The following is a 25,570-nucleotide window of genomic DNA, read 5'->3' on the forward strand; positions in this document are numbered from 1 at the left end:
ATTAATTTAGGTTTTATATGTATATTTACCATGTTAAATTCTCTTAAATTTCTGATATACTAAGTATTTTGTTTCTGTATTCATCATAGATCAGTATTAAATTTTATCAGATTATTTTTCTATATCCTTGAGATTGTGATAATTTTCCTCCCTTCCTTTAATCTTTTTATATGATGGACTACATTTATTTTATAATGTTCAGCTGCTCTTATGTTCTTAGGATAGACTCAGTTTCATCATGATATATAATTATCTTCTTAATAAATTGCTAGATTTGTTTTGCTAATATCCCATTTAAGATTTTTGCATACATATTCATTAATAAGATTAGTTTTTTTCTCAAATCAGCTTTTTTATTCCCTCTAATACCCTCATTCCCAAGCAGCTACTAATTTAATTTCTGTCTCTCTGGTTTTCCTTTTTAGGCATATATAAATGCAGTTATGCAATATATGATCTTTTGTGACTGGCCTCTTTCACTTGGCATACTATTTTCAAGGTTCATCCATATTGTGGCATTATCAGTACTTAGTTTTCCTAAACTAAGCATTGCTAGATACTATTCCATTGTATGGATATACCAAATATTTATCCATTTAGTAGTTGGTGGACATTTGGGTTATTTACTCTTTTAGGCTAATATCCATAATACTGCTGTTAACATGCATGTGCAAGGTTTTGTGTGGGCATGTATTTTCATTCTTCTTGAGTATATACATAGGAGCAGAATTGCTGGGTCATAGGTAATGCCATGTTTAACATTTTGAGGAACTTCCAGAGCTTTTTTCCAAAATGGACCCAGCATTTTACATTCCCAGTAGAAGTGTATGGGTATTCAAGTTTCTCCACATCTTCATCAACATTTATTATCTTTTTGGTCATAACCATCCTAGTGGGTGTGAAGCGGTATCTCATTTTGGTTTTGTTTTACATCTTCCTGATGGCTAATTATGTTAAGTATCTTTTCATGCACTTCTCTGGTATTTGTACATCTTATTTGGAGAAATGTCTGTTCAGATCCTATGCCTATTTTTTAAATTGGGTTGTCTTTTTATTATGGAATTGTGTTATTTATATATTCTAAATACGTGTCTCTTCCATGATTTGCAAATATTTTCTCCCAGTCTCTGGGTTTTTTTTTTTTTTTTCACTTTCTTGATGGTGTCCTTGGAAGAAGAAGTGTTTTACATTTTGGTGATGTCCAATTTATCTATTTTTTCTTTTGTTTGTGTTTTTTGGTGTCATATTAAGAGACCACTGTCTAATCCATGATCATAAATGTTTTATACCTATGTTTTCTTATAAGAGTTTTCACCCTCATATATGTAAGATAGTTTTGATGGTTATGAGATTCATGGTTGACATTTCTTTTAAGAACACATGGCTATTATCATTCCAGTGCCTTTGGGCCTCCATTTGTTTCTGATGAGAGGTTAATCTTAGTGCAGTTTTCTTGGGCATGCTAAGTCATTCTTGTTTATCTGCTTTCAAAATAGTCTTTGTCTTTAATTATGATGTATCTGGGTGTAGACCTCTTTATGTTTATTCTACTTGGAATTTGAGTTTTTTTGATTATTGTTTTTAATTGGTTTAAATGTTTTTCATCAAATTTGGTAAATTTTCAGTCAACTTTTTCAAAAAAAATTTCCCCTTTCGTTCTCGGGTCTTGCTTCCAAGATGATCAAGAAAAGAAGGAATAATGGTCATGCCAAAAAGGGCCGCGGCCACGTGGAGCCTATTTGCTGCACCAAATGCACCCGTTGTGTGCCCAAGGATAAGGCCATTAAGAAGTTTGTTATTCAGAACATAGTAGAGGCTGCCGCCGTCAGGAACATTTCCAAAGCAAGTGTCTTCGACGCCTATGTGCTTCCCAAGCTGTATGTGAAACTACATTATTGTGTGAGTTGTGCCATTCACAGCAAGGTAGTCAGGAATCGCTCTTGTGAGCACAGAAGGACCGAACACCCCCATCCCGATTTAGACCTGCGGGTGCTGACCCACAACCTCCACCAAAGCCCATGTAAGGAGCTAAAAATAAATGGCGATTATACTTCAAAAAAAAAAAATTCCCCTTTCTCTCTCTTTCCTCTCTTTTTGGTGGTCCTGTTACACATGGACTTAATAGTGCCTAAATAGTGTCCCACATTTCTCTAAAGCTCTACTTATTTTTCTTTTTTTAACCTGTTTTTCAGGTTTTGTAAACCTTGCTGATCTTTTAGTTTGCTTACCCTTTCTTCTGCCAGTTCAAGTCTGTTAAGCCCCTGTATTCAGTTTTCTACAGCAATTACTGTACTACTTATCTCCATAACTTCCATTAAGAAAGTAATTTCTCTTTATCAATACACTTATTCATTCCTGTTTGATAAGACACTGTTCTCATACTGTCCTTTACTTCTTTCAGCGTGATTTCCTTTAGTCTTTTGAGCCCTTTATAATGGCGGTTTTGAAAGTTGTATTTGTTACCTTATTATTTGTTAAATCCAACAGTGGACCCTCTCACAGATAGTAACGGGTGCCTGCTTTTTTTCCCCCTATGTTTGGGTCACTTTCTTGTTTCTTTGTATGTCCTGTAATTTTTTGTTAATAACTGGACATTTCAGGTAATGTAGCAACTTTAAAATCTGATTCCCATCTTCCCCTGGCACTTGTTTTTGTTATTTGCTTATTTCTCTAGTGACTTGACTGGACTGTTTTAATTATTTCCCCCTGTAATGTGAAGTCTCTGATACCTGTCCTCAGAAGGTGCAAGCTTCTTAGGCATCTGCACTGTTACCCTGGGATTGCAGTGGTTTTGGCAGGTCTTTCTTTACTGCCTCTTTCTTAGATTAATTTGTCTGCCTCTGTTATCATACCTAGTTATTAGGCTCTACTAATTATTGATTGATTGATAATTCTGTTGTTTTTGATAGTGCTCTGGAGCATAAATTTCTTCACAGCTTGGTGTAATAAATTTCAGACTACTTTTTAGGTTTTTTTTTTTAAGAGATTTTATTTATTTGAGAGAGAGTGAGAGCTAGAGAGAGAGAGAGCACACACAGAGGGAGAGGGAGAGAGAGAGAGCAGCAGACTCCCTGCTGAGTAGGGAGCCCAGTGTGAGACTCAATCCCAGGATCCTGGGATCATGACCTGAGCCGAGGGCAGACACTTAACTGACTGAGCCACCCGGGTGCCCCTCAGAATATATTTTAGTTTTTTAGGGGTAGTTTTTGAGACCAGTGTTTGAGGTTTGATCTGACTCTAGAAGGGCTCTTAGCTCTTTCCCTGGTTCTCTTTGATAAACTAGCTGGCCAATAGTTTGGCTTATTTCTCTCATGAAGCTACCAGCCTCTCAATAGGTTACCACCAAAATCTCTTACGTTTTAAAGGGTCCTTAGGCTTGAACTTTCCTACACTCTGTGGTTTCAGCTAAAGTTCGTCTGTTTGGTAAGAGTTTTGAAGCCCTGTTCTTATGGACTGCTTCTCCCCCTGGGCAGAATCTCTGAGATGCTGTTCTGGAGTGTGGGAGGGGACAGTGGTCCGCTTCTCTTGGTGGGACACCACTATTTTGCAAGCATGATGCTGGGCTGAGGTGGTAACCTCTGTTGTTCTCATCTCGCCTCTCCTGGTACAGAACCTTTGCACTGTGAGTGAGCTGGGGTGAGGGCCTTCAGAGCCCCAACATTCTCTGCCTGCCATGCTCAGTATAGAGCCTTCACCTTCCGAGTGGGGGCTGGTGGAGGAAGGAAGCACCAAGCTCTTAGCTGCTTTCACCAGGAATTTAGATTGCAGTTGAGAGCTGGGAGAATGACAAATGCTCCCTTCCACTGAGATAGTATCCCTTGACTGGGAGCCGGGGGGAAAGAGATCCCTATTTTCTTGGCCACATACACATGGAGTGGAGCTTCCCTTACATTGAGCTAGGAGTGAAGGAAGAGGGGGCAGATTGTGGCTTTGGTGCCATGGATTCTCAGTGTTCTTACCAAGATTTAGTATGTTTTCTTGAATAAATGTTTCCTGTTTTGCATTATGCCCTTTTGATAATTTCGAGAGACTTGAAATGGTTTTTAAAATTTTTAAATTTTTAAGTAATTTTCACTGGTTACAGTTTTTTGACAGGGGAGTAGGTCTGCAGAGCTGCTTATGCTACTGTTCTGGGAGTGGGTTATTGTGAGATTAGTTTTTAATTTTTTTATTTTCTATTGTCCATGAGAGATTTAGGGATCAAAGGTATACTAGCCTAATGTATAGATAATGTAACTTATTTTTCTGTTATTTGGATGAACTTCCTGGTATGGACTGACTATATCCCCCTGAAATTCATATGTTGGAACTCCACCCCCTGGTGTGATGGTATTTGTAGGGTGGGGCCTTCGGGAGGTGATGAGGATTAGATGAGGTCCTGAGGAAGAACCCTTGTGAATGGAATTAGTGCCCTTTAAACCTCACAAGAGAGTTTGCTTCCTCTCTCTCTGACGTGTGAGACTATAATCAGGTTGATAGTTTGCAGCCTGAAAGAAGGCTTTTCACCAGAACTCAACAATGCTAGACCTTCCAGCCTCCAGTACTGTGAGAGACAAATTTCTGTTGTTTGTAAGACACCTAGTCTATGGTACTTCGTTAAACTTGCCTGAACAAAGACACCTGTGTAAGGTAAGAATCTAATGTTTCTTGAAAGTTTTATAAAACTGTATGAATCATCTGAACCTGTGGGATTAGTTTTAAACTACTGGTTGTATTTGTGCTAGGAGTTCTCAGGCCTTCTATTTCACTTTGAGTCAGTTTTTCAAACATACATATATGAATTTGCTGTTTTGTCTAAATTTTAATATATATTGGCATACACTTTGTAGAGGCATACCTTGGAGTTACTGCAGGTTCTTTTCCAGACCACTGCAATGAAACAAATATAGTAAAGCAAGTCAGATAAAGTTTTTGGTTTCCCAGCGCATATAAAGACCTATTTATACAGTAGTCTATTAACAACAGCAGTAAGTCTAAAAAAAAAAAATCAATATATATACCTTAATTAAAAATATGTTATTGCTAACCACCATCTGAGCTTTCAGGGTTGTAATTATTGATCACAGATCACTGTAACAAATATAATAATGAGAAAATTTGAAATACTGTGAGATTTACCAGAATGTGACACAGACATGAAGTGAGAAAACGTTGGAAAAATGACGCTGATACACTTGCTTAATGTAGGGTTGCCACAAACCTTCTATTTGTAAAAAGCACAACGTCTGTGAAGCCTGATAAAGCAAGGTATGCCCGTGTTGGCTCTAGTTTGTGTCTCCCCAGTTTCATTGGGTTCCATGAACACCTCAGACCTCAGCTGTTTGCCCTCCTTTGATTTTAGAGTGATCACAGTAGCAGCTCATGCTGTTCCCATGATTGTGAGCTGCTCCCATGATTGTAAAGCTCTGGACATTTTCATCATAACTTCATCCTTGACGTCAGAGGTCATCCTAGCCTCCTCTTCTGTGCTTTGGTGTAGACTCCATATGATTTTGGAGGTGGGAGCCACAGCAAATCCCAGGCAAGGTCTAGGTGTACAGAGCCTCAGGCTTCCCCAGCAGCTGCTTTGGAGGGGGCAGATGACATAGCCTGGACACACAGGGGAATTATCGTGCAGTGTAACAGATGCTGATCAGTGAGTGATGGGAGAGAGGAAGAAGATGAGAGATAAAATGCTTTCATTTGGCCTCTGGAGTTGTTTGAAGTGACATTCGGCCAACTGTGATTTCTTAGGAAGATTTGGTCAATTTGTTAATGTATCACCTTAGAGTTATTTTCCCTTGTGTCCTATTTCTTCGTTACCCTTCCTCCAGTCACTAAAAAAAAAAAAAAATCATTGGTTTGTAAGCTTAGTCTGAAACTCTGATTTTCAGGGAACAGAAATGGACGTAGGTGATTGGAAGGGGGTTTACGGTTTGATCACCTACCTCTCGGACGGCTGTGAGGACTGCCGCTTGGAAGGCAGCTGACAAAGACCCCCAGCATGCAGTGGCCTCGCAGGGACTACAGTTTTCAGCTGTGACTGTTTGGTGTGAGGTGTGTGCGAAAGGAAAAATATGTGCTTGCTGCACTTGACAGATGGCCATGGATATATATAGGGATTTTGATGTTTTGGCAGCATTAGAGCCCTTGAAAAGGAAAAGATGGGCCCAGGGCACCTGAAAGTGAACTTTAAGGCATACCGTGAAAGCCAGAGGGTCTCTACAATTGGTTTAAGAGACTCATTTCTACATGCAGAGAGAATACTGTGTTGAAAACCAGGCTCGGGATAGAATTAGAAGGGTGGCAGGGCTACTAAGTAGACTAAATTTATAATTTTGATAGGCTATCTATGTCAAATTCAGGACTTTGGTAGAGACACAGTAGAACTCTGTGACAGACCAGGAACGGAGACATTGAGTGGATGTGTCTGACAGTATTAAACCCTCAAATTTGCCTGTATTTCTTAGGGGGAAATATCCCTCCCTTTGTTAGCGTCTGTACAGTGACCTTACCTGAAGTTAATGCTTTGTAAGTCGATGCTTGTGCTCCTCAAGATCTATCTAGGCTACCCCTCCTTACTTCCAGGTTGAATAGTCTGAGTAGGGTCTCAGCCCAACTAGGGGATTAGGATCCCTACTCCAAGAAGAAATATACTATACGTCAAACTAATTGCAAGGCAGTGTGTACTTTCAGGGCTTATGTGAACATTTGTGAGAGTAGGTCTTGAGGGTGTTAAATGATGATAGGACATGGATTATAGGGCACTATTGGGTGAAAAGTCATTATTATACGGGCACTTAACTGTGACTTAGGAGTAAATGTTCTGACTAGGATCTGTGGAAATATCAGATTTTCCTTGGCATGTGATTGAAGAAGGGGTCAAAATCTTAGAGTGCAGGAATATTAGAAAAGATTTGCTTTGTAAGACTTAAAAATCCACCATTTGTATTCTCTAGCACATTCCCTTCACCAAGGCAGCACGGAATGCATTGTTGAACTTTCTCCTGAATGCCTAACCTGCTGTAAGTAGAGTTAGGCACTGAGCTCTTGAAATGGCACTGTCCAGATAACCATTGGTGGCAGATGGATATCATGGATACCTTTGAAATTGGAAAAGGTAGCAAATTGTTCTTCACAGAATTTATTTACACACACACACACACACACACACACACACACACACACACACACTCACCAGATAGAGGTTTTTTTATTTCGCTGCCTGCAGAGATTTGCCAGTATCACCGAGTGTTCAATCCACTGACTGAATGCCTGTTAAATCAGCATGGTATCCCTTGCTACATTTCTTTCGCCTAAGGGACCTATTTTATATGAGCCCATGTTCACAGGATTCATTAGTCTTACCATGTTCTCCAACACCCAAAAGCTTCTGGATAGAAGGATGGAATGGCCTGTGGAATGGAAGAAAGTTTCAATGAAGATAGCACCTTGTGGACAGCTCTGGGGTTGGATGTACCTTATATGGTGCGGAGTTGGTAACAGATGAAAATAATCTGCAAGTGAAGGAGTAGAAGTTAGAGTTCCCTTTTACTTTCAGTCACAGTGACCTACCTGCAGACTGTGTGTCTTCTGTACCTGCAATTTTAGGCTCTGCTGGGTAATAGGTTCTGATTCCTGGAGGGTGGGATGAGAAACACTCTAGCTAGAGGACACAATAAGAATTTCATTGGCGGGAAGCTGAGCCGACCCTGTTAACTCTGGGCTTATGACAGTGTACCAGTGGGCATAAAAATAATGACCAGCTAGACCAGTCAATTTTGAACACAAGGGGACATTAAGATTACTACTACATAGTGGGTACAGTGTAGGAACCCTAGGCCTAAGGAATACTCTGGGTCATCTTCTGGTGTTCCCATGCCTTGTGGTAACGGTAAATGGACAATTTAAACAGCCACTGCCTCAAAAGGCAGTGATAGGCTCAAGCCCTTTGGGAATAAATGCATGGGCCACCCAGACTATTCTGAGCACTAGTCAGGGGTGAAGAGAAACTAAAATGGGAAGTGGAGGAGGGATGATAAATATAACCTTACAGAACCAGCTGCAAATAGCATAGACTATAACTTGGTTTATTAAGAACTCTTTTTCCGTGATTGCAAGTCACTCCATGAAGAATTGGACTTGCAGGTCATAAGAAGAGGTAATGACAACCTTCTTCTCATATGAGATCTGTTGTATCTTAAGAGAGTGCCAGTCCCCTGAGAGGCAGAAGGGGGGCAGGATTGTACTAAACCCAACTTATGTGCCTTCCAGGTCTTCTGGGTCCCACCTGGGCATGTGTCATCAACTTGCTGTTCTTCCTCTGCAGAGCAGCCCTGAAATCTCTCCTGTCTTAACTGTGGTGGCCTGCCTCTGCCTTTATCACTTCTGTCTGAGCCACCTCTGAGGAGACAAAGCCTGGTCATGCCCACCTCCATCACTCCCAAGGAGGCAAGAGTGTCAGTAGCTCCATGCCAAGGTGCCCCCTGAATGCAGAGGTTCTGGCTGCCAGGGAAGCTGCCCAGAGGGGCCAGGAAGCACATCCTGGAACGTGAAGGAGATCACACCTTGGGGAGGCAAGCTGCCTAATGAGAGATGGGAGGTGGGAAGGAGACAAACAATTGCTCATCTTTTTTTCCTTCAACACATGATTCTAAGATGCAGTGGTCCCATCAGCCTTTCTATGTTGTGAAAGATGAATCTGAATTCAACAGGTGACTGAGGAGGGAGGAGAGGTCCCTGCTGTTCCAAATAGAGGATGGCAGTCTCTATGGCGTTGTTAAGACTGGAAAAGGCATCCCATGATTGAGGAACTGAAATTGGGCTTTAATGTGAAGCCAAGAGATTCTGTCATGAGTCAAATATCTAAATCTCATTGTGCTTATCATCTGGTATCTCTGTTAACTGGTGAGTGGTATTGTTTGCTTTTCAGTCTTGACTAGGTTAGAGAGTTGAATTTGCTAATTAAACATGACTTTAGTTGAGATGCTAATGTAAAAATATACCTTTTAGATGGTTCCATACAAATTTTGAAGCAGAATTGGTTATGGAAGTATATCCGAGGATATACGACTGTCTGCAAGTGGGTTCTGCTTTTACAGTTTAGAAAATTACTGTCTCAGGGCGCCTGGGTGGCTCTGTCAGTTGAACATCTGCCTTCAGCTCAGGTCATGATCTCAGGGTCCTGGGATTGAGCCCTAAGTTGGGCTCCCTGCTCAGCGGGGAGTCTGCTTCTCCCTCTCCCTCTGCCCCCCTCCCCCTGCTCATGCTCTCTTTCTCAAATAAATAAATAAAAAATCTTAAAAAAAAATTACTGTCTCAAAGCAGTGGTATTGTTCAGATAGTCACAAAAAAGAGAAAGTATGGTGTAAGTAGTTTTTGATGGAAAGATACATAGAAACCTTATTGAAACATAAAAAAAAAACAATTTGGATCTTAAATAACGTTTAAAAGAAGTAAAAAAAAGGGCACATCTGAGTATACTAAAACAGTTGGGGATTTAGATTACGGTAAGCAGAACTATAAAATGTTTTAGCCTCAGATTTTGCTATTTAATTATGTTCGTAGATTCATGTTGCATTCATGGAAGTGGTGATGTTACTTCACACGCTTGGAGATGGGCAGTAAATTGTCAGCCTAAGTTCACACGAGCTTTTAAATATGTGACCTTCTGCAGACATGCATGCAGTTAGTAGTACTTAGGTGAAGTCATGTTTATAACAGTAGGTTTGACCCTATTCTATTGAACAGTCAGTTTGGTAAAATGGGAGATTTGTGATTGCTGTTTGTGGCATCATTGTGTTTCTGAATACACTGGACAACTAGAACCAATATATGTTGAAGAAATCCTTATTCTGAGTTTTTCTCAGATTATATGCAAATAGGAAATAATTCAAGCCTTTGAGAAAAGGTTTTAAAAAATGTTTGTTTTAGGTTGAGTAAAGATTAGGACTGAATGAATGGAATAAGGGATGTTACTTAAACGCATCTCTGGATTGCTCTTTAATCTCATTGAAGACAGACTTTAAAGTAACTTTAATAAAGTAACTTTAAAGTAAACTAAAGTAAAGTAAAAGAAATTTTCCCAGAAGAGGGTCTTCTTCCTGTGCTTTTAGTTCTTAATGTTGTCCATGTGTCATTATTGGGCTTCCCTGAGGTTCTAGTGATTCCATAGTTACAATAATTATTTTCCAGTGCTTCTTGAAATTGTGATGTGTGGTTTAAGGAATAATAACAAAAAATAACCTCCAAAGTAATTTTTGCTTTTCATTTATCTTTAACCTGTAATTGTGGTCTGGTTTAATAAGATTTACCTGTTTATTAAATATTAAATGTAATATAGAATTGCATAAAGTATAAATAGTTTGGTCTCTGTTGGAGTACTTAGGGTTCAAGAGATATATGTGTAAGTGATACAATTTAGTTGGAACTGTTATTTCTCTGTTTCTAGAATATTTACTTTAAAAGTGCCCGGGGAAAATTTTCAGAAATGTATATATTCCTGAAGTATCTATTCTGTAAACTGAAGTGCTGTGATTGTGTTATACAGAAACAGTATTAAATATGAATTGGAAAGGTGTGGGAAATAACTGAGACAAAATTGTTACCAGCTTTGGGCTTGGTGATTAGTGGTGAAGTGAATTCACATCATTCTGGGGTGGACTATGTAGTATTTCCCAAATTTGCTTAATACCAAGTCTTTCCTGGGTGGTGGAGGGGTGGGTATGTGTACTTTAAAACACATTTTCAGGTCCTTTCAGAAGATATTCTGATTGAGTAGGGTTGGGATGAAGTCCATGAGTTTGCATTTTTAACCAGCCCCCTAGATGGTTCTTTATTATTAAGCAGGTTTGGCAAACACTCATCGGTGTTGGGGAGTCAGGCAGCAGATAGTGTCTGTTGACTACAGCTAGTGCACCAGAGGAGAATATCTGCTGTTTGAGGACCGTTTGCCGTGTTAGTGGATACATTTGTAATACTGACGGTGAGAAGTAGCTCTAACCATATAATTGCCTTGTTCCTTCTTAGTAATAGCTAGTTTTTCTTTATTGTTGAAGATATGGCAGACATTGTGTGTTGATCATATATAGCATTTGTGATCATTATTTGATATATCTTCTTTAATTTTATCTCATTTCAGAGATGAGGAAACCAACACTGAGCGTTGTGACTTAACTAGGGTCCAGCTGAGTGAGTAGGGGGGGGTACAGTTTAAACCCAGGCAGTTCATTGCCAGAGTTGGTATTCTTAACCAAAGTCTAGATATACCGTCTGCTTCAATTACTTCTTCCTTTGATAAGAGTCCGCAATTCCAAGATCCTCAACCCCAGCATCTCTGTAATAAGAAAGCAATTCTGGTAAGAATCAGTCTTGGCTATTGGGAGTTTTGTAAGGGGGCTGTTGCCATTCCCAGTCAACTGTGTCCCACAGCTTTCAGGAAATGCTTTTAGTAAAGAGACAGATGCAAGTAGCCTGACATGGTGCTAGAGTATCCCCGATTCTTAGTTATAAGTCTCCAAATAACAGCTGAGAGTTGCATGTAAAACCACCACACCACACCCCAAAAGAATCCAATATCCAGCCTCCCACATCTGCATTTTCTTGAAGCCAGACAGCAGAATCCTTCACATGTGTTTTTACTTACTGACAGACCTTTGGCAGGTTTAGGTGCGTCAGTCCTAAGTGATAGCTTCTACACTGACATCTGCTTGTCAGAGCTGCAGAGTGGAGAGTTGAATTGGGGTGCTGATAATCTGATGTGTTGACTGTGGGGGAGGGTGAGAGTGGCAGAGTTGAGGTTACCCTTGGAATCCTCATGATGATAGCTACTGAAGCTTTCTTTTCTCCCCCTTCCTACCCACTCCTCAGTTTTAAATCAGCATCATGTATATAAGCTTGTGGAATCACTGTGTTGTACACCTGAAACGAATGTAACATTGTGTGTTAACTATACTAAAAAAGGCAGATTGATTCACCTTAGTTATGAGAATCTGTTCACTCCAGATCTCTGGAAGCATCCAGAGAGGAAGAGAGAAGATATGTGGTATCCTCTGTAAGATACTTGACTTATGTGAATCCACTGCGGTTTTCATCTAAAATTTCCCATCAAGTATCCCCGGTGTGTTTTAGTGTAGTTTCTCAGGAGACCCCTATAATGGTTTTCTCCAATCCAGGTTGAAACAAAAGAAAAACAATGGCTAGCACTCATAATACACTTCTTTTTTTTTTTTTTAAAGATTTTATTTATTTATTCATGAAAGACAGAGAGAGAAAGAGAGAGAGAGAGAGAGAGAGGCAGAGGGAGAAGCAGGCTCCCAAGGAACAGGGAGCCCGATGCAGGACTCGATCCCAGGACTCTGGGATCATGACCTGAGCTGAAGGCAGACGCTTAACCATCTGAGCCACCCAGGCGCCCAAAGATTTTATTTATTTATTTATTTGAGAGAGAGAGAGAGAATGAGAGATAGAGAGCACGAGAGGGAAGAGAGTCAGAGGGAGAAGCAGACTCCCTGCTGAGCAGGAAGCCCAACATGGGACTCGATCCCAGGACTCCAGGATCATGACCTGAGCCGAAGGCAGTCGCTTAACTCATAATACACTTCTAGGACACAATTTTTCAATGCATCCTCCCCTTCATTCATAGTGGGTGAGAACTTGTTCTTGATTGTTCTCTTCATGACTGAAAAGATCTTCTCTTTGAGATGCCGTGCTGAATAGAATTGACAGTGACTACGTTGGATAGTAATTCTGACCCAACCTTTTGTCTCCAAGGAGAGAAGACTTTGGGATATTCCATCAGACATTTTAGACAAAGGGAAATCGAAAGCCAAATTAAAAAAAAAAAAGAATTTCACTTTTATGTGATTTAAAATGACTGTATGTTTTTAAATTTGTGATTTCTTTCCTCTCTTCTCTTGAGTCCATTTGATTCGATGGGTGTCATCTTTTCTAAGTGGAATTCAATTAGAATAGTGTAATATTTGTGCTTGGAATAGGTGTTTCTGTTTAGGTAGAACTAGAGGATGATCTCAAATTTCTCTTGGCATTTGCGTTTTTGTCATTTTCAGCAAAAGGCATTCTTACATTGCTGTGTCTACAGAAGGAAATTCTAGACTATTTTCAGTACCTCATTGGCTATGTTAAGTCAGGAATTGCTCTTTTACCAAGGTTTACACATTTATAATCACAGATACCATTTGTGAAGGAAGAGCTTTTGGATCCAGATGTGAGGTTTTATGGTAGTTTAGAGTTTATATTTGAAGAGTAAGTGGGGGATGATTTATTATATGCCATTTCAGGGATTAGGAAATAGCCCAAGTATAAAAGTTTAAGGATTGTTGAGGCATTTTCTTGTAGGGGGAAACAAAACTATTTTAAGGTCTTTTAGTTGTTTTACTATTTTCTTTGGTCAGCAAATGGCCTTTTAGTAAAACAAGACAAGGACTGTTAAGCATCGAATAGCAGTCCCACACTTTTCTAGAATATATGCAGGCAGCTGTGAAGGAGTGAGGTCGGCATGCTTGGATTGTTGGGCTGGCCCCTGCCACTTACTATCTGTGTGACCTCAGGCCAGTCCTCAGCTATAAAATGGAACTATCATATCATCATGGACACTATTTGCTTCCTAATTGGGCTGTGTTGAGGATCAAAAGAAGCTGTCTTTTTAAACTATAAAGCAATCACCTAGATTTAATTGGTAGTAGTATTTTATTTTTTGATATATCAAAATGTATTTGGTCTCTCTAGTATGTATCCTTGAGGAACTTCTAATTTGTATGAATAGCATTTTATATAGAACAAACATTTATAGAGTAGTAGACTTTGTAGTAAATGTAGGAATTTGAGCTGAACTTTGAGAGATGGTAGGATTTAATTAGGTGTGTTGCACAGAGCACGTGAGCATAGACCTAGAACTGACACCGTATTGATGGTCTTAGTGGAAGTTTTGATAGGATTAGAGGAAAATGTTCATGGGGTCTAAAATTCACTTATTTTTTTTTAAAGGTATATTTATTTTAGAGAGAGAGAAAGAGAGAGAAAGCCAGGGGAGGGGCAAATGGAGAGGGAGAGGCAGAGAATCTTGAACAGACTTTGCGCCTAGTGGGGAGCCTGATGTGGGGCTTGATCTCACAACCCTGAGATCATGACCTGAGTCAAAATCAAGAGTTGGATGCTTAATGACTGAGCCACCCAGGTGCTCTCCAAAATTCACTTCTGTTGCAACTTGGCTGTGTGGAAAAATAGGTACTTCTTGTAAAATTGATCTGGATTGTCTAGTTTGGCTCATTTACTCATTGCTTAAGAAGGGCAAAAACTTTTAAGCTCATCTAGATTAAAAGTAGTTTAAGTCAATAATTTAAAGTCTCCTTGGGTAATAATACTTCTCTTTAGGAAACATTGCTCATCTCTCAGATCTTTCACCCTTTTTCCTATCACTTTCCCAAGATGGTACGGGATCTGTGAGATGTACAGGGTAGCCGGGCAGTTTTTGACTTCGTGTCCATTGTTCACTGCTTTTATCTCTGGGACATCTCTGCTTCCTGGTTGCTCAATGTCCTAACGACCTCCAGTGCTCATGCTTGTGACTGATGAACTCCATGGTCCATTTGTTTTCATTTTTCTTACTGAGTACTCCCTGGCTAACTCCAGACTTCTGCTTGACTCCTGCTGAACCATGAAACTCTTGGCGGTCTGGCTGTGACATCCATGTGGTCATGTCCCGAGCAGTCCACCCTGCAGACCTTTTTCCAGAGCTACCTCAGTTTATGGCAGTGATCTCCCTCTGAGAAGTTTCTCGGCCAGATTCTTAGCTAGTCTGGGTCTGGTTTACCCCACACGATTATCTAGCGCTTTCAGGAAAGCTAAACCTCTGTGACTCCCCTACCTGCCTGTAAACTGTAGTTTCCTTGGCTATGGCTCCACCCCAGGAGGAGTATCCTAAGACTCTCAAATGGAGCAATGAGCTTGTGATCAGAGTGTGCCTGTGAGAAGTTAAGCAGAATTGACGTGTGTTTACTCTCTGTTTCCTACCTCTTTCCTCTTTTGTTCCCACAGTTCTTCCAATGTCAGAAGTAGGCAGAATTCCTCCTTCCTTTTCCTCTCAGATTTTCCTCATATAGGATTCTGTGGTTTAGCTCAGCAGAGATGGTGAAGGAAAGATAAAGGGCTTTATGAAATCTTCTCTTAAGATAACAGTTTAATTTACAAAACTCCTGTCTTGATAAAAAATCTTATTATCTGAATGTTAGAATATTTCTTCTGTCTTGATCCTTGCCTTAGCAGTTCTTCTATGATAAACCTTAATCTATCCAAGATGGAAGTTTGACGCAGATATCCAAGTCAAAAGGTAAAAAAACATTAATGTTAAGGAGTATGTTTGCTGGACGTGGTAAAGAGTGACTCAGAAAATTGACCTAGGCCCTTTAAACTAGACTTTCCAAACTGAATACTGTTGGTTAGTTAATAGCCTACTTAAAATGATTCCTTCCAAAAGGGATGCATGGCTAATAGGATAATGGCCTCTTGGAGAGTCATAAGAAATATTAGCTTATTAAGAGGTTCTGAAAAGTCCTGTATAAAAAAAAAATCTTAAGGTGAAGGATATTAAGAGTATACTTATCATGCTGAGCACTGTGTAATGTATAGAATTGTTGAATCACCATATTGTACACCTAAAACTAATATAATACTGCATATTAATTATGCTGGAATTAAAATAAATAATTAAAAAAAGAAATAAGTATCTTAAATTTTGACCATGAGGCTTAAAAAATGTGAACTACCTACCAGTTCTTAGTGGAAAACAGTTTTTAGCCACAGCTTACCTAAATACAGGGCAGAATCCATAGTCATGCCAGTTAGAGCCTAAAACCAAAGAGAAATCAGAGATTTGAATGGCTGTTCATATAACTTGCTTTATAATGACTTTTTTTTTTTTTTTTGCCAAGGACCATTACTGAGAGAGCTGCTAATGAAGGTATTTTTCAAAGTAGACATATAGTTCAAACCTGTTTACTTAGTGTTTACTTTGAACTGAACTCCAGGTAGAAATCATTTTCTTTGGGGCTTTTTTTTTGGTAAAGTAGTTTATATGGTGTGGAAACTATTTTGTAACACATATGCCTAAGCAGTGAGTCTTTTGTTAGATCCAGTTAGTTTTCTCTTCTGATTCAGTGTGAGGCTCTGAAATGTTTCACTTGGCTGTAGGCAAACAGATTCCCTTGGGACCTCGTCTCTGTCAGCTTTCTGCAGACCAAGAGCATAATATTAATAATATTTATGTTTACAAAGTTCTATAATTCATTATAGACAGAAATAGCCAGGATATACAGTTGTTTGAAGTAATATACCAACTAATAGTACTTTTTTAAGCGTTTTCTATAATCTACAAAATGAAGAAATAAACGTGCCTGTTAAAGGAATAGGTTGACTTAGAATTCTGGAATTAAAGATGCACAGAATTTTGGAGCTGAAAGAAACTAAGCCAGTTTCTCTCTGTACTGTATATCGAGGCAGAGAAATGAGGCTCAGAGAAGTTAAATAACAATTTTAAGATTCTGTAGTGAGCACTAAAATATACTACCTTTGTTGGTAAACTGATGATTTAACATCTAGGTGACTTTATTTTCAGATAAAATATTACACTTAAATTTAAGGAATTGGATTCTTTTTAAGATTTTTTTTTTTGAAAAGATTTTATTTATTTGAGAGAGAGAGAGAGAACCAGGCTCCCCACTAAGCAGGGAGACTGATGTGGGTCTCTATCCCAGACCCTGGGATCATGACCTGAGCCGAAGGCAGATGCTTAACTGACTGAGCCACCCAGGTGCCCCCTTCCTTTTAAGATCTTAAACCAAATGCACATTATGGATGTTAAATCTCCCATTGTCTTTATGTATTTTATTTACTGCAAGGAAGTATATTTGAGAAAATTTATAAATATGTGAAGAAACAACCTTGAATTTTAATTTATTTTGAAAATGAGACTGTTTTGTTGATGGTAAATGAAAGATGCAACTTTGTTGTAGAAGATTTTTGTTCCTCAATTGGAATGGTTTGTATTCATGAGCCACAGTGGAATGAATTTATAATGTAGTTCTAAATCAGATTTATGCTGTTGTTCCCAACAGTTGAAATGGGTTTTAAACAGAAAAGTCACAGACTAATTATATTGTTCTGATTGGGTTAGGAGAATTACTATGGGGAGTAGTGTGAAAAGTGGGAAAACAGTGAGGAGTAGGTGGAGATTCTGGCAAAAGCTGGCTTTTCACTTAAAATATCCTGGGAATGAATAAATCTGTTATATTTTGTCCTAGACTTTTGTTCTTCATTTTTGAAATTTCCCTATTCTAACACATAATAATAGCTGAAAAGTTATACATAGAATGAATAAAAAAATGAATGAATAAGAATAGAACTAGAAAACTGTAGCCAAAAATAGTGTAATAGAAGATTTTCCATACAATTAAGATACTCAGTTTCCTCATAGTACATTTATCTGATATTTTCATTGTCCAGATGCAGTGGAAAACCATATATATTGGAATCCACTGCAAGTCAACAGATATTTTCCCAAGCAATACATTTTTTTCACTTTTATAACTTTTAAAAAATATTTTAAAAAAATTTAGTTCCAGTATAGTTAGCATACAGTGTTACATTAGTTTCAGGTGTGCAATATAGTGATTCAGCAATGGTATACGTTACTCAGTGCTCATCATGATAAATGTACTCTTAATACCCTTCACCTGTTTCACTCATCCCCCCACACACCTCCCCTCTGGTAACCCTCATTTCTTCTTTAGAGTTAAGAGTCTCTTTTTTGGTTGGTCTCTTTTTTCCTTTGTTCCTTTGTTTTGTTTCTTAAATTCCACATATGAGTGAAATCATATGGTGTTTGTCTTTCTCTGACTGACTTATTTCACTTAGCATAATACCCCCTAGATCTAAACATGTTGCAAATGGCAAGATTCCATTCTTTTTTTATGGCTGAGTAATTTTCCATTGAATATGTGCATGTGTGCAGTGCGCACGCACACATCCACACCCACACCCAACCCCCCCCCCCCCACACTACATCTTTATCCACTCATCTGTCAGTGGATACCTGCGTTGCTTCCATAATTTGGCTATTGTAAATAATGCTGCAATAAACATGAAGGTGCATATATCTTTTTGAATTAGTATTTCTGTATTCTTTGGGTAAATGCCCAATAGTGGAATTACTGGCTCTTATGGTAGTTCTATTTTTAGTTTTTTGAGGAACCTCCATACTGTTTTCCACAGTGGCTGCACCAGTTTGCATTCCCACCAACAGTGTAAGAGGGTTCCTCTTTTTCCACATCTTCACCAACCTCTGTTGTTTCTTTGTTTTTTATTTTAGCCATTCTGATAGGTGAAGTGATATCTCTGTGTGGTTTTGACTTGCATTTCCCAGATGATCAGTGATGTTGAGCCTCCTTTCATATGTCTGTTGGCCATTTGTATGTCTTCTTTGGAGAAATTTTCTGTTCATGTCTTCTCATTTTTAATTGGATTATATGTTTTTTTGGTGATGAGTTAAGTTCTTTATATATTTTGGATACTAGCCCTTTATCAGATATATCATTTACAAATATTTTCTCCCATTCAGGAGGTTGTCTTTTAGTTTTGTTGAGTGTTTCCTTTGCTGTGCTGAAACTTTTTATCTTGATGTAGTTCCAGTAGTTTATTTTTGCTTTTGTTTCCCTTGCCTTAGGAGACATATGCAGAAAAATGGTGCTACATCTGATGTCAGAGAAATTATTGCCTGTGCTCTCTTATAGGATTTTTATGGTTTTAGATCTCAAATTTAGGTCTTTAATCTATTTTGAGTGTATCTTTGTGTATGGTGTAAGAAAGTGGCCCAGTTTCATCCTTTTGCATGCAGCTGTTAAGTTTTCCCAATACCACTTGTTGAAGAGACTGTCTTTTCCCCATTGCATTTTCTTGCCTCTTTTGTCAAAGATTATAATCATGGGTTTATATCTGGGCTCTCTGTTCTGTTCAGTTGATCTGTTTGTCTGTTTTTGCGCCAGTACCATACTGTTTTGATTACTACAGCTTTGTAATATATCTTGATATCTGGGATTGTGATACCTCCATTTTCATTCTTTTTCAAGATTGTTTTGGCTATTCAGGATCTTTTGTGGTTCCATACAAAATTTTAGGATTACTTGTTCTAGTTCTGTGAAAAATGCTGTTTGATAGGGATTGAATTAAATCAGTAGATTGCTTTGGGAAGTATGGATGTTTTAGCAATATTTGTTCTTCCAGGCCATGAACATGGAATATCTTTCCATTTGTTTGTGTCATCTTCAATTTCTTTCATCATTGTTTTATGGTTTTCAGAGTACAGGCCTTTCACCTCCTTGGTAGAGTTTATTCCTAGGTATTTTATTATTTTGGGTGCAATTGTAAATGAGATTGTTTTCTTAATTTCTCTTTCTGCTGCTCCATTATTAGCGTATAGAAGTGCAGTGGATTTCTGTATATTGATTTTGTATCCTGCAACCTTACTGAATTCATTTATCAGTTCTACTAGTTTTTTGGTGGAGTTCTTAGGGTTTTCCCTATATAGTATCATGCTATCTGCAAATAGTGAAAATTTTACTTCTTCCTACCAATTTGGATGCCTTATATTTATCTTTCTTGCCTGATTGCTGTGGCTAGGACCTCTAATACTATGTTGAGTAAAAGTGGTGGAGAGAGTGGATATCCTTGTCTTGGTCCTGATTTTAGTAGAAAAGCTCTCAGTTTTTCACCATTGAGTATGATGTTAGCTGTGGGTTTTTCATTTATGGCCTTTATTATGTTGACGTATGTTCCCTCTTAACCTACTTTGTTGAGGGTTTTTATCATGAATAGATGTTGTACTCTGTGTCTATTGAAATGATAATGTGTTTTTTATCCTTTCTCTTGTTGATGTGATGTATCATGTTGATTATTTTGCAAATGTTGAACCACCCTTGCATCTCAGGAATAAATCCACTTGATCATGGTGAATGAATTTTTTAAAAGATATTGTTGGGTTCAGTATGCTAGAATTTTTTGAGGATTTTTGCATCTATGTTCATTAGAAATATTGGCCCGTAGTTCTGTTTTTTTGTAGTGTATTTGGTTTTGGTATCAGGGTAATGCTGGCCTCATACAATGAATTTGTAAGCTTTCCTTCCTCTCCTATTTTTCTAAGCAATACATTTTTTTGAGGTTACTTATAAGTGTAATTCAATTTAGCTTTATTCAAGAAAACCAATCTCTTATTATATAAGTAAAACATTCTCCTTATTGTGTCAAGTTGATCTTAAGAGAGTCTATGTAAAACTTAAACTCAGACTAAGTTATAGCACTTTTAACAATATTCAGTGAGTTCAGTCAGTGTTGACAGTTTGTACAAGTCAGGTCCAGAGTTAACATTCTTCTTCCTCATAACTGGAAGGCTGAACAGAATTAATTAGTTGGCTCATTCATTCGCTTTGGCTCTAGTCTCCATTGTTTGTAGCAAACTGTTAGCTGCTGGACTTTAAACTAGTTACTTAAGCTCATAGAGATTCTCCTTTTTTAATGGTAAAATGAGGGTAATACCTGTCTTAACAGGGTTTTGATGAGGATGAAGTGGATCATTTGATATGTTACCTGCCTAGCACAGTTCCTGAGGAAGTAATTGGACCAGTAACTAGTAATTCCTTCTTCACTTATCTTCTTTTCTATTGTTACTATGTTGTAGGACAAAATGTGAATAACTGAGTTAGTTATGCCTCCAGTGCTTTAATATTCCCTTTATTACTTCCAGGGCTGCCAAATAAGATACAGGACAACCAGTTAAACTTGAATCTCTGATAAAAAAATGAATAAGTTTTTAGTATAAGTTTTTAGTATAGGTTTATCTTAAATATTGCATGGGACATATTTACACTAAAAATTATGTGTATTTTCCTGAAATTCAGATTTTTAAAGATTTTTTTTTAAAAAGATTTTATTTATTTGAGAGAGAGTGAACATGAATGGGGGCACGGGCGGGGGGGAAGTAGGTCCCCTTTTGAGTGGGGAGCCCAACATGGGGCTCGATGCCAGAACCCTGAGATCATGACCTGAGCTGAAGTCAGACACTTAACTGACTGAGCCACCCAGGTGCCACTGAAATTCAGATTTAACTGAGTATCTTGTATTTTTATTTGCTGTATCTGGCAACTTGATTACTACATGCTGAATTTTACATTACCAGCAATTGCTATTCCTTTTCTTTGTTACATTAAAGACATTACTATTGATTCGAAGGGGCACCTGCACCCCAATGTTTATAGCAACAATGTCCACAATAGCCAAACTATGGAAAGAGCCAAACTATGGAAACTATGTCCATCGACAGATGAATGAATAAAGAAGTTGTGGTGTATGTGTGTGTGTGTGTGTGTGTGTGTGTGTGTGTGTGTGTGTGTGTGTATAATGGAATATTACTCAGTTATGAAAAAGAATGAGATCTTGCCATTTACAATGACATGGATGGAACTAGTGGGTGTTATGCTAAGCAAAATAAGTCAGTCAGAGAAAGACAATTATCATATGATCTCATTGATATGTGGAATTTAAGAAACAGAACAGGATCATAGGGGAAGAGAGGAAAAAATAAAACAAGATGAAACCAGAGAGGGAGACAAACCGTAAGAGACTCTTAGTCTTAGGGAACAAACTGAGGGTTGCTGGGGGTGGGTGGTGGAAGGATGTGGTAACTGGGTGATGGACGTTAAGGAGGGCATGTGGTGTAGTGAGCACTGAGTATTATATAAGACTGATGAATCACAGACCTGTACCCCTGAAACAAATAATGTATTATATGTTAATTAAAAAAATAAAGACATCACTGTTAAAAAAAGTTCATAATGAATAGTAAATATTGAGTTGCTAGTTATTTGTGCATTACAGTGTTATATATTATAAGCCATATACATTAAAATAGATTTGATATAAAAATTTGGTATGCATTGTATTATAAATTCCTGTGTCTTAATTCTGAATTAAAAAACCACTGAGAGAAAGAGAAAGGTGAGAACCCAATAGAGGGGAAATTGTGAATGTACTTTTGGTCATAAACAAATTAAGTAATGAAACAAATCACACTTAGGTAATTAAGAATAATTTAACTTCAAAGAGTGAAATGTAGTAACAGAAAATCCCTTGAACATGTTAGCCATACCTGGGACATTGTGACCAGAGAGAATAACATATGATGTTTTCTAATCTGTGGAGAATAGAAAGTATATTCAATCTATATCTAGCATTGTGTTTAATGGAACTTCTTTTATATTACTTCAGCATTTAAATAGTAAATAATAAGGAAAACTTAAATTTTTTCATTGCAATATTGTGATTTTCCATTTTGTGCTTATTTGTAATTGTTGCTTTATAGAATTTCAAAACTTAAGTGAACATCATGTTCTTTCTTAATGCTATTTTAAAGGTTTTTGCATTTTCTTTCCAATACAAGCATTATATACCCAATACAAAAATTTGGAATTCACAGAAAACTAGATAAAAAAGTTACTGATGGCTCCATTACCCAAAGAAAACTCTTGGTATCCTTTGGTATTTTAGTCTTTACCTTTTTCTCTATACATACATATTTTAGATGGGTCATGGTTATTGTATTATTTTATAATATGGCAACATAAAATAATTATAATTTTAATGGCGACTTAATGTTATATTCTGCTGGTGTACAATAATTTACTCAGCCAGTCCAGTACTGCTAGACATTTACTTTAGTTGCACCTTTTCTTAGAAGTAATGTTGAGATGAGCAGTTTTGGCATATGGATTTTTATATGGTCATGATTTCGCTTTAGCCTAGTTACCAAAGGTAGAATTTTAATAATCCAAAGAAATACATACATTATAAGGTTCTAGAGAGATACTTCCGAAATTACTCTCTGAAAGTGTTGTGCTTATTTTTGTCGACACTGGCACTGTGTGAGAGTTCCTGTTTTATTCCACCATTTAAGATTGACCTTGTATTTTCAGAAGTTTTCGCTAATTTGATAATTTTAAAAACCTAAAATTTTTACATTTCTTTGATTACTACTATGGTTGAAACTTCACAAATGCATTTGACCACTGACTTTTTTTGTTCATTTTACTTTTTATAACATTTTAATCACATTTTAGAGTGGCAATATGCTATAAGCTCATGAGAGGAGTTTAATAAATGCTTGTTGCTTGAGTGTTGTATGTAGGTAGAACATTATATAAAACTGTCCTTGCTAAACACTTTCTGGTTTCCCCTTCACACCATTATAATTCTAAGAAACCCCACAAGTTTGCGTGTAATGAGGTTACTATTACTCTGTGAAATGTACAGCCCATCAGTTCTTTCATAATGTATAAGCTTCAAATGATATCACTGTCAAGTCTAAGGATCATGCTAACTGTAAGTCAGTGCAGGCAACAAATACCCAGTACATCTGTTTTCTTCTCTAGTACTAAATATTCTCTAGTGCTTTCTTCCATTCGTGTATTTCCCCTCCCTTTTTTGTACAGTTCCTCCGTGCCAACTTGTAGAAAAGGGAAACAGTATTTTGCCTGAATAATTTTACCCTTCTCTCTCTAAAACAAATTTGTTTTACTCTTCAGAAACCTGGCCACAAATCTGAAGGACTCAAGAATACCAGGGGAAATGAGCTTTTGCATAAAGCTAAATATCCATCTGGTCTTTGCCAATATCCAAGATTTGAGGCAAAAGTACAGCTGAACGTTTACCCATAAAGACAGGGAGAGACTCAGGTAGCGGTTGCTTATTTTACACTAGAACATGAATTCTTGAATTATGGGTGTCAGTGCCACCTCTCAGTTATTTTGCAATTGTCTAAAACCACAGAGGGGCAGGTGAATTTATAGATTTTTTGACCCCGAGACAGATTGGCAATGGACTAAGATCCAAATGGCACAGTCTTTTCTGTCTTCTGTGCTTTAAAATAAAACTCAAGGAATAAGGAGAGAGAATTATGTAGGCTATTGCTATCTATTGACTCCCAAGAAATACAGCTTTTTGAGCCATGTTCCCTTGTCATTCTGCATGTTGGCATTTATTTTCTTCCAAGCCAAAGTATTTTTGCTGTTTTGTGTTAAAGAACTGCTACAATTTATTCAACAGTTGTTGGGCACATACTGTCTTTAATGAGTACCATATTAATTTGATTATACTCAGAATGCTAAGCAATACATAGAAATTTGAAAAACATGTTAACTTACAATATCATATATACGTGTATAACCAAATACTATCAATAGTTGAATAAGTCATTTTGTTCCTCTCTCTTGGAGTAGTGTCTAGTTCCAGAATTAGAAAATCAGTGCAAGGGCAGAAGGTATAGATTTGGTGTGTGAATGGGAACTGGCAGTAAATTGTGGTGTTTATTGTCTCAAAGTCAGGAATATAGCAAAATTGGGATGTAAACCTACATCAAACACTTCATCATGGAGACAAATACAATTTGATTTGTATTTTATATGTGATGTACAGCCAAATTAAAAAGCCTGTTCTCAAAATGTATATAATACACTGCATACCTAAATTTCTTCTATAAAGATAAGATCTAAACTGTGTTTCTTGAAGCTGTTGATTACAAGTAAAGTCAGAGAAGAAATATGCCAAGTATGCTGTCCTACTGGGTGCATTGTGTCCTTTTCACCCTTGTGTATTGAGTGACTACCTCAGTGCCAGGCACATAGTAGGGTAGTTAATTGATGCTAATGAATTAGTTTGGCATGATTCTTTAAAGCAGGGATCAAATTATATATATTAATATATAAAATTTTATTTTATAAGTTATATATAAATTATGTTTTCTAAACTTTATATATTTTTATATGATTTACCTATTTATATATAAAGCAGGGATCAAATATCTCATGTATAATATGTAATTTATATATGTGAAATCCTTTTAGAATGCAAAGATTGTGTTAGGAAGATTGGGTAGATTATGGTTTCAAGGAAGAATCAGATGTTTATATGATTTTCTATGAAATGAGAAAAAGGTAACATAAGAAAGATGGTTGAATACTTATTAAAGTTCTCAAATTGTTAATTTTCAGACTCAATGAGTATATTTAGATATGATAATGCTAACTCTTCCATAACCAGGGTATCTCAAAATGTGTAGTACTTAACCTTTAGAAGAGGTGTCAGTTTTTCTTACTCACCAAAGTCCAAAACAGGTTTTCTGACCATTGGCTGCCTCTTTGACTAATGTTTCAAGGACCCAAGCTAATCTCATTTTATGACTCCATCATTTTCCATGTATGGCTTCCATGGTGCTTCCATGGAAGGGAAAGAGCAGGGAAATTATTGCACATTGGAGGATCTCATAGGTCAGGTCCAGAGGTGCTGCACATATGTTTGTTCACATCCCATTGGTTAGAACTAATGCATAGGTCCTCACCTAACTGCAGGGGACGAGGAATACTGTAGCTAGATCGTGCTAGACTACAGATAATTACCCGCAACCTTGTGTTCTTAACTCACTGTTTCTTTTCATTTGTGAATAAAATGACTCCAATATGATTATTTTACTCCATTC

The 25,570-nt window shown here is 37.6% G+C and overlaps 1 protein-coding gene and 1 pseudogene across 1 annotated transcript in view; both read left to right on the forward strand.

The window, feature by feature from the left end:
• BMPR1B (bone morphogenetic protein receptor type 1B) overlaps positions 1 to 25,570 on the forward strand; it is a 402,661-nt gene that overhangs the window by 22,354 nt on the left and 354,737 nt on the right. The gene's annotated exons all lie outside the window — the stretch shown is intronic.
• On the forward strand, positions 1,678 to 2,024 carry LOC113925803 (annotated as a pseudogene).

This window comes from Zalophus californianus, chromosome 2, assembly GCF_009762305.2.
Source record: "Zalophus californianus isolate mZalCal1 chromosome 2, mZalCal1.pri.v2, whole genome shotgun sequence".
NCBI classification, from domain to species: Eukaryota; Metazoa; Chordata; class Mammalia; order Carnivora; family Otariidae; genus Zalophus; species Zalophus californianus.